The 7,101-nt window shown below is 42.6% G+C and overlaps 1 protein-coding gene across 6 annotated transcripts in view; it reads right to left on the reverse strand.

The window, feature by feature from the left end:
• ELF2 (E74 like ETS transcription factor 2) overlaps nt 1-7,101 on the reverse strand; it is a 67,444-nt gene that overhangs the window by 25,140 nt on the left and 35,203 nt on the right. The window lies entirely within an intron of this gene.

A 7,101-nucleotide genomic window follows, 5' to 3' on the forward strand; every position in this document is an offset into this window, starting at 1 on the left:
CCCCCCCCCCCAAAAAAAAACATACACCCTTTGGTACAACACAAACTTGAACAAATTAAAAAGAAAGTAAAGAAGGAATATTTACAGCTACATCAGTTACCTATATGAGAAATATAAGAGAATAAGGCATCAATAAAATAATGGTGAATTAGATAGAAAGTTATCCTTGATCAGGGCCAGTGACCACAGTTTTGACTTTTCAGAATTCACAAAAAAAGGACCAACTCCACCTGAAAGCATGAGAACACAGATGGGCTAGTTTTGACACATTTCACTTGGATCTCTTCTCCATTCTGAAAAGTCTTCAATCCTCAGAACATGGTCAATGGCATGTTTGACAGGAGCAGAACCTGATGAAGCTTCATAATAAAAAAAGAGATTTCCTGGAGATTCTGGACAAGTTTTCCTACCAGGAGAACAAACCTGAGAGAATTCTCCCAGATTATCTGAATGTGTATACACCGCCCCAGTTGGAGAGTGAGGAGGAGGAGCTTCTGCCAGACCTTCTCAAAACAACAGACAGAATAAGTAAAGCAGGTAGCAGCTCTTGAAGATAACTGTATAAGGAAGGGCAGTCCATTACCTAACACTCCCTCTTGTCATCATCTTTATATCATCACATAAAAGTGGTAAGAAAAAGAAAGATAATGGATGTTCCAACTAAATCTGAGATTAGTCATAAAAAGCTACACTGTGAAGTGAAATTTAAGGCACTGCACAATAGCCTTTCAACAACAATGAAAACAGGCTGTCCCTACATTTAATATATTGACAACCTCAACCTTTAATATTACAACATATAACAACTACGCTGTGGTAAAAAAAAAAAAAAAAACTTTATTTTCTAATTAAGAAAAAAAAAATCTTCAAATTTTAAAAATGTCCCAATACAATCTGGCTCAGGGCATAGGTAGAAATATTACTATGAACTATATTCATTTGAAAAACTCAAAACACAAAGAAAGGAACTGTACCACCTAGTCAGTTCAGTACAAAGACCTAACTCTGACATCTAAAAAAAAAAAAAAATCACCTAAGATGAATCTCTACCTACTTAAGTTAAATGGTTTTGCAGGACTTGGTCTGAGAAGACCACAAGAACTGAGACCCCTACAGATCTGGAACAATTCAGAACTGATATGCCATTCTTCAAGCCAAACTTACCTTACCAGGTATATAAAACAACTTGATTGCACTGATATGTTTTAGATGAGTTATAATATACTGGTATCTTCAAAAACATTTTGTTAAGAAAAACAACCTTTATAAAGTTATGAAGGACCAACCAAACCAAACATTGCAAGAACTGTCAAATCAGTAATTATTAGTTGGATTTGCTATGGTCATTCCTGGGAACCAAGGAAGCCACCAGAAAAAGAGAAACAAGTTTTAATTATTAAAAATCAATCCACATTTTTATTTGCTACTAATCAAATGTCTTTATGTTTCATGTCCATCTTTCTAAACAAACAGCATGTAGACTAGATTGTTTAAGGCTCTCACCAGCTGCTACAAAATACCAAACTTGGTAATTAAGCCTGACAGGACTATACTTCAGCATTACATAAGAGAATCCTGGCAACAAACCCAGTTTGTTACAATGTTCCGAGTTTTAAAATAAAATACAGTACCAAAATGAATTAAGGGGGAAGCTAGAATTAAAACCTGCTACTTTTTATAAACTATGCAGCAAATCCCAGCCTATTATCTTAACAATTAGGATTATCAATATTACAAGGTCAACACTTAATTGCAACACTTGATTTTCAATAGCTTATCCTTTAAGACAATCAGGCAACTAGAACAAGACTACTGAAAATTAACAATTCCAGCATGAAAGCTGGTCAAATAGGTGAAAAGTAAATGGCTTCTAACAGATCTAATTAAAGTCTAATGAATTTCATATGCACATTTTAATTCTACCAAAATATTTCAAAGAGCAGAGAAAACAGTAAATGTTAGACAAGATTACTATTTAATTCATAATATAATTAAATTGCTAAGCTATCACTATATGCATTCACATAAACCCAAAAACACTTTCCAAACAGACTGAACCACTCACCAAAAGGACCTGTCATTGTACTGGGTGGTTCTTAAAAGCAATTTGTTCAAGGAATCAACCAATCAAATATTCTGCAGTAAGTCCAATTTAGTTACTGAAACATTTGCATAAGACTGTTTAAGAATGACAATTACACACCTACTGAAAAAAAACAGTAGAGGTAAAAATAAATATGTCCATACCGTTGTTTCCTTGTTTGTTAACATATTCATATGCCAATTTTAAGTGAAATAATGTTCTGTTGCAACAACAAAAAAAAGAGGTGTTCTTAGTTAAAACTCCTTTACTTCAAGAACAACTTTTACCAACAACAGTCAAGAAAACTTGAACCTTTGCCACTTTTCCCCCCAGTTACAATACTTGTACTAGGAAATATGCATCAGAATCCACTCTACACAGAAAAACCAAAACACTGGAGAATGCAAATCTGAGGTTAGGGGATTGCTCTCTTAAATCCACTTGCTACTCTGTAGTTAAGTAGACAAATATAGTGTCTTCCAAGTGGCCACAGTTAGAGTGCAAGGACAACCATTTCCACCACTGCAAAGTAAGTATCAAGTGAGGTCCCTTCCAGCCCCTAGGCAACTATGAAATAGTTAAAAGGGCAGAAAGAGCAGCCCACCAACCAGTTCCAATGCTTGCAAACCTCTACATTTTGTCTACATTTTAGAATTCAGCCAATTAAAACTTCTAAAATATTATAAAACATTTTATGTTTGTCAACAAAAAGTGGTCCAAAAATACTTTTCAGAAGATTTATTGAAGTCAATCAAAGCCAGCAGTGCCCTCCCTTGGTTTGTAAAACTCCTCTGAATCTACTTATTCTGAGAACCAAGCAAAGAATTTTAAGATAGGGACCTGAAAGGCACTGGAACCTGAATGGTTTAGGGCAGTGCTTGTAGGCTACCAGAGCAAAATAAACCAATTCAGTTTGGAAGCATGAACACAATAACTACCTGTCTTCAAAAGTATACAACGACAAACACTTCAACTCTCTAGTGAAGAGATACTTTGAAGGTCTTAGCCAAATCATCCTGTTCGTCCACATAAATCGCCTGGCTACCTACATTAAGCATGTAGGATTTAACCTTTACATCAGTGGTTCCCAATCTGTCGTACACATACCACCAGTGGTACGCAGACAGCCTGTCAGCAGTACGTGTTAACAGATTTATTAAAATTACTTTACGTGACAAAAATTTGCTGGTGGTACTTAAGGTTGTATCATTTTGAATTGGCGATGCACAATCTCTCAGAGTTTGGGAACTGCTATTTTAGATAACATTTTTCAAAAGGATCTACTCCTTGGTAGATTGGTGCTCAATCTCTGGACTGTGGGCCAGATCTGACCCACTCCTCACAGGGCCAGAAATTAAGTGGGGTGGAGGGAGAATATCTGGTTCCAGTGTTAATTGCTGCTCCCCTGCTATCAAGTTTTCAAGCCTGTGAGGAGTCCTCCCACAGCCCAGATGACATGGCCATGCACTCTAGATTGTGCTGGTGTACAGGGTCACTCTGCAGCTGGATCACATGCATGAACCAGCCCCATGCTGGATGTGGCCCACAAACCAGCCCCACACCACTAATCTGATCTGTGGAACCAGAAGACTAAGAACCACTGTACTACAACAGATTATACAACCTCACCCCCACTCTTCTCTTGACAAGTTTAAATTGATTTAGGCTTCAATTGTTTCTAGTTTCAAACTTTTTTCCCCCAGCCCTGGAAATTGTAGCAATCAACTAAACAAACAGATCTAAAATACATCTGGGTGTCTTTAGACAGAAACTTCTATTTTGCAGGGCCTGTATTCTATTGGCAAAAGCAAACCTTTCTTTTTCCCCGCCTCATCACTCCTACTTGGCAATACTTGTCTATTAATCCAAACATATATTACTTTTTAAAAATATGAACTTTAAGACATTACTATATTAATGAACTCAGCTGAAACACCTCAGCAGTGTGAAGCATTTTTTCTCTGTGTGTATAGTAGAGCATATCTACTTTCTCTAGGATAGTAATATTTTCAGTATGCTGATAGATAACAGGGCACTTGCACAGAGCACATGTTCTCATTCTAGTCATCTCCCAAAGTAAACTATAAACAACTTTCTATTATTAAATAGGATACAAAGAGAAACTCAAGCAGACTGAACTTGTTAAAGCATGATTTAGCCACTATATCTAACTTAGCCATTTCAATTGCCAAACTCTAAAGACTATATTTCTACTTAGGACTTCCCCCTTCTAAGTCATTGTCTTCACTGCTAAATACAGAGTCTCTATCAGTAAGTAGTATCCATAAATTGTAAGAGAACAATGAAGATAAAACTGTTTCATTATAATGAAAGTGATGTCAAAACTGAGCAATTTTTTAATGTATCTCAATTTTAATGACTAGTTAATTTATCAATGCCTATATATATGAATTAAACTATGGTTTTGAGTGGTATAATCTCCCTAGCCCAGAAATACTTTCCAGAAGTCAATGCGACACTTTTAACATCAAATGTTAGGTCAACAGTTAAACATTTTTAATGTTTAATGAAGACAATAAAAACACTGATCTATGTGACAGTGTATCTGGTTTATGTATTTAACAACATCCCAGACAAGCTTGAAGTCCCAGTACTCTAACAAAAATCCTCTCTCTACAGTTTTACATAAAAGGGCAGGGGCTGGTTATGGATAGGCAACTAAATATGAAAGTTTTACACAGATTTCTAGGCATGTGCAGGTGTACCAAAAATCACATACAAGAGTGATTCTCAACCTTCTCCCATAACCAGACACTGCTTCTTCCTCTTTATCCTTCCTATTTCCTTGTCCAAAACCCTATACTGGATGGGCAGAGGATGCAGTCACTTGACACCTGGTGGTGATCCTGCCTCCAAATTGAACACATTATTTTGCTACATGATAATACCATTTCATTAAACCACACTTTCAGCATATGAGCACACAACCCAGTCTTTTTAGTTTTTTCCCAACCTAAAGGTCCATATAGAAGCCACTATTCTTCCAGTGAGTAACTAAATGACACTCCCCTGCAAAGTTCTTTCATTGGCTGGAGGTATCATCCTGGAGCTACACAAAAAAAGTGGCTTCCAAAAGGTCTAAAGGGCCTGCTCCTAGTCCCTTGTCATTTAAAACAAGTCCTTTTCAAATGGTGTGCCACGAGGATTGTGGAATGAGAAGGAAGTTCTCCAGCTGCCTAGCGCTAACAAATAAGTCACATTGATAAGATATTCACAGAAGACTTGCAGCATGTTGGCTGGGGGGGTGGGGAGAGAACCAGTGAGCAAAAGGAAATTTACTCCTGCAGTTCATGAACCCCTGAACAGCAGAATTTTGCTGGGGAGATGCGTTACAATGAGCTCATAGGTATGAGGATGAGGAATACCTTAACAGGTGTGCTGCAGAAAATGTTTGTTAACGTAAGTGTGCCTTGGCCTTGAAAAGGTTGGGAAACACTGATTTAGAGGGCACCAAGAACTGTTTTTCCTACAAGAGTTGAGGTGAACTAAGAGCAGCAATTCAGGCATATGGGGTCTGGACTGGATGTAGATTTAAGCCTTTATACCACTGGTGCCCACATCCTTGCAGGAAGCAGGACACAGACCGCCATGCTAACGGGATTGTGCTCTGTGGCTTGAAGTCTGGGGTTTGACATGGATTTGGCTTCTTGGACTCCCACACATGCATGAAGCCTGCTTTGACACGCTGGAAATCCAGCATGCTGGAGCACAAAAATCAACATACTCAGGCAGTCATCCGTGCGGCATCTCTACTCTGAAAAAATGGCAAGAGGGTGCTTTGAAATAACACATGTTGGATGAGCTTAAATTCAAAGTGCCTCACTACCATTTCTTGAGCACGGGCAGGCATACAATGCTGTTACATGTGACACACAGGAACTTCTAATGAGCACAGCTTGCTAGTTAAAACACTGGGCGCTGCCCCAAAGGACATGTAAAAATGCCCCATAAGATCCCTATGGCTGTTGGCAGTTATGAGGTCACTTGGGGTAAAGATGCTGCTGCCCAAGACAAAACCCCGGCTACTTCCTTCGTAGGTTTAATTAATTAGAAGACTTCGAAGCTCGGGATTAGTAGGGAAGCAGCACTGTTTCTGCCCCATGCTTTGCACGGGCTTGCATCTACTGGAAGCTGTTCCGCTCCCAGGGTCCCGACACGCTGCCATGGGGCGGCGGCGGCGCCCCCCCTCGCAGGGCTCAAGACGTCGCAGCCCGAGGAGCGGCTCCCAACAGCACGTGCGAGCTCAGCCTGCAGCACTCAGAGACCGGGTCCGGGTCCGGGTCCGGGTCCGGGTCCGGTCCGTCCCCGCTGAGCCTTGGGGCCCTGAAGCCTTCGCCCCCCGCGCGGCCCATGCGCGGGCTCGGCCCGCACGCGTGCCCCCACTTCCGTGTTTACAATCCTCTTCCCTCCAATTCCGTGCGCGCATTGTCAGCGCCCGCGGAGCTGCCACTCAGGCGTGCGCCCCACGCCCATTGGCCCAGGCCAGCCCGCGCCCCGCCCCCTCGACCCCCCGCCTTCAGATTCCGAACGTCTCAGGCAGCTGATTGGCCAACGCGGCCTGTCGCTGCCCTAGCGCTCGGGCCCTGAGGGAGCGCGGCGCTTCCGCTACGGGGCTCGGCGGGGGAGGGGGCGGGTAGGTTGGCTGCCCCTCCGCGCCCCCCACCGCTGGCGCGGGCCCGCGACACGCGATGTTAAGGGCCTGGGCCCGGGGTGGCTGGTGCTTGTAGGCAGGCTGTGCGCAGACAGCGTGGCGGCGACAGGGGGAGGGGGCAACACAACGCACCTCTCGCACTTCCTGGTTCTCGCCCGCCCGCGGCCCCGAGCTCCCCGCGCCCCGCACAATTTCCCCGCGCGCGAGGGGGGAGGGCCCGGCGCGGCGCTGCCCGGCCCCGCTGCCCGGCCGGTCGCTGCCCAAGGTGATCATCACTTCCTGATTCGCCTCCATTACTTCAGCCCGCGCCGCAGCCGCAGCCGCTGTGCAACCTGCCCGGCCCCGG

This window comes from Crocodylus porosus, unplaced genomic scaffold (assembly GCF_001723895.1).
Source record: "Crocodylus porosus isolate Cpor-Errol unplaced genomic scaffold, CroPor_comp1, whole genome shotgun sequence".
NCBI lineage: Eukaryota > Metazoa > Chordata > Crocodylia > Crocodylidae > Crocodylus > Crocodylus porosus.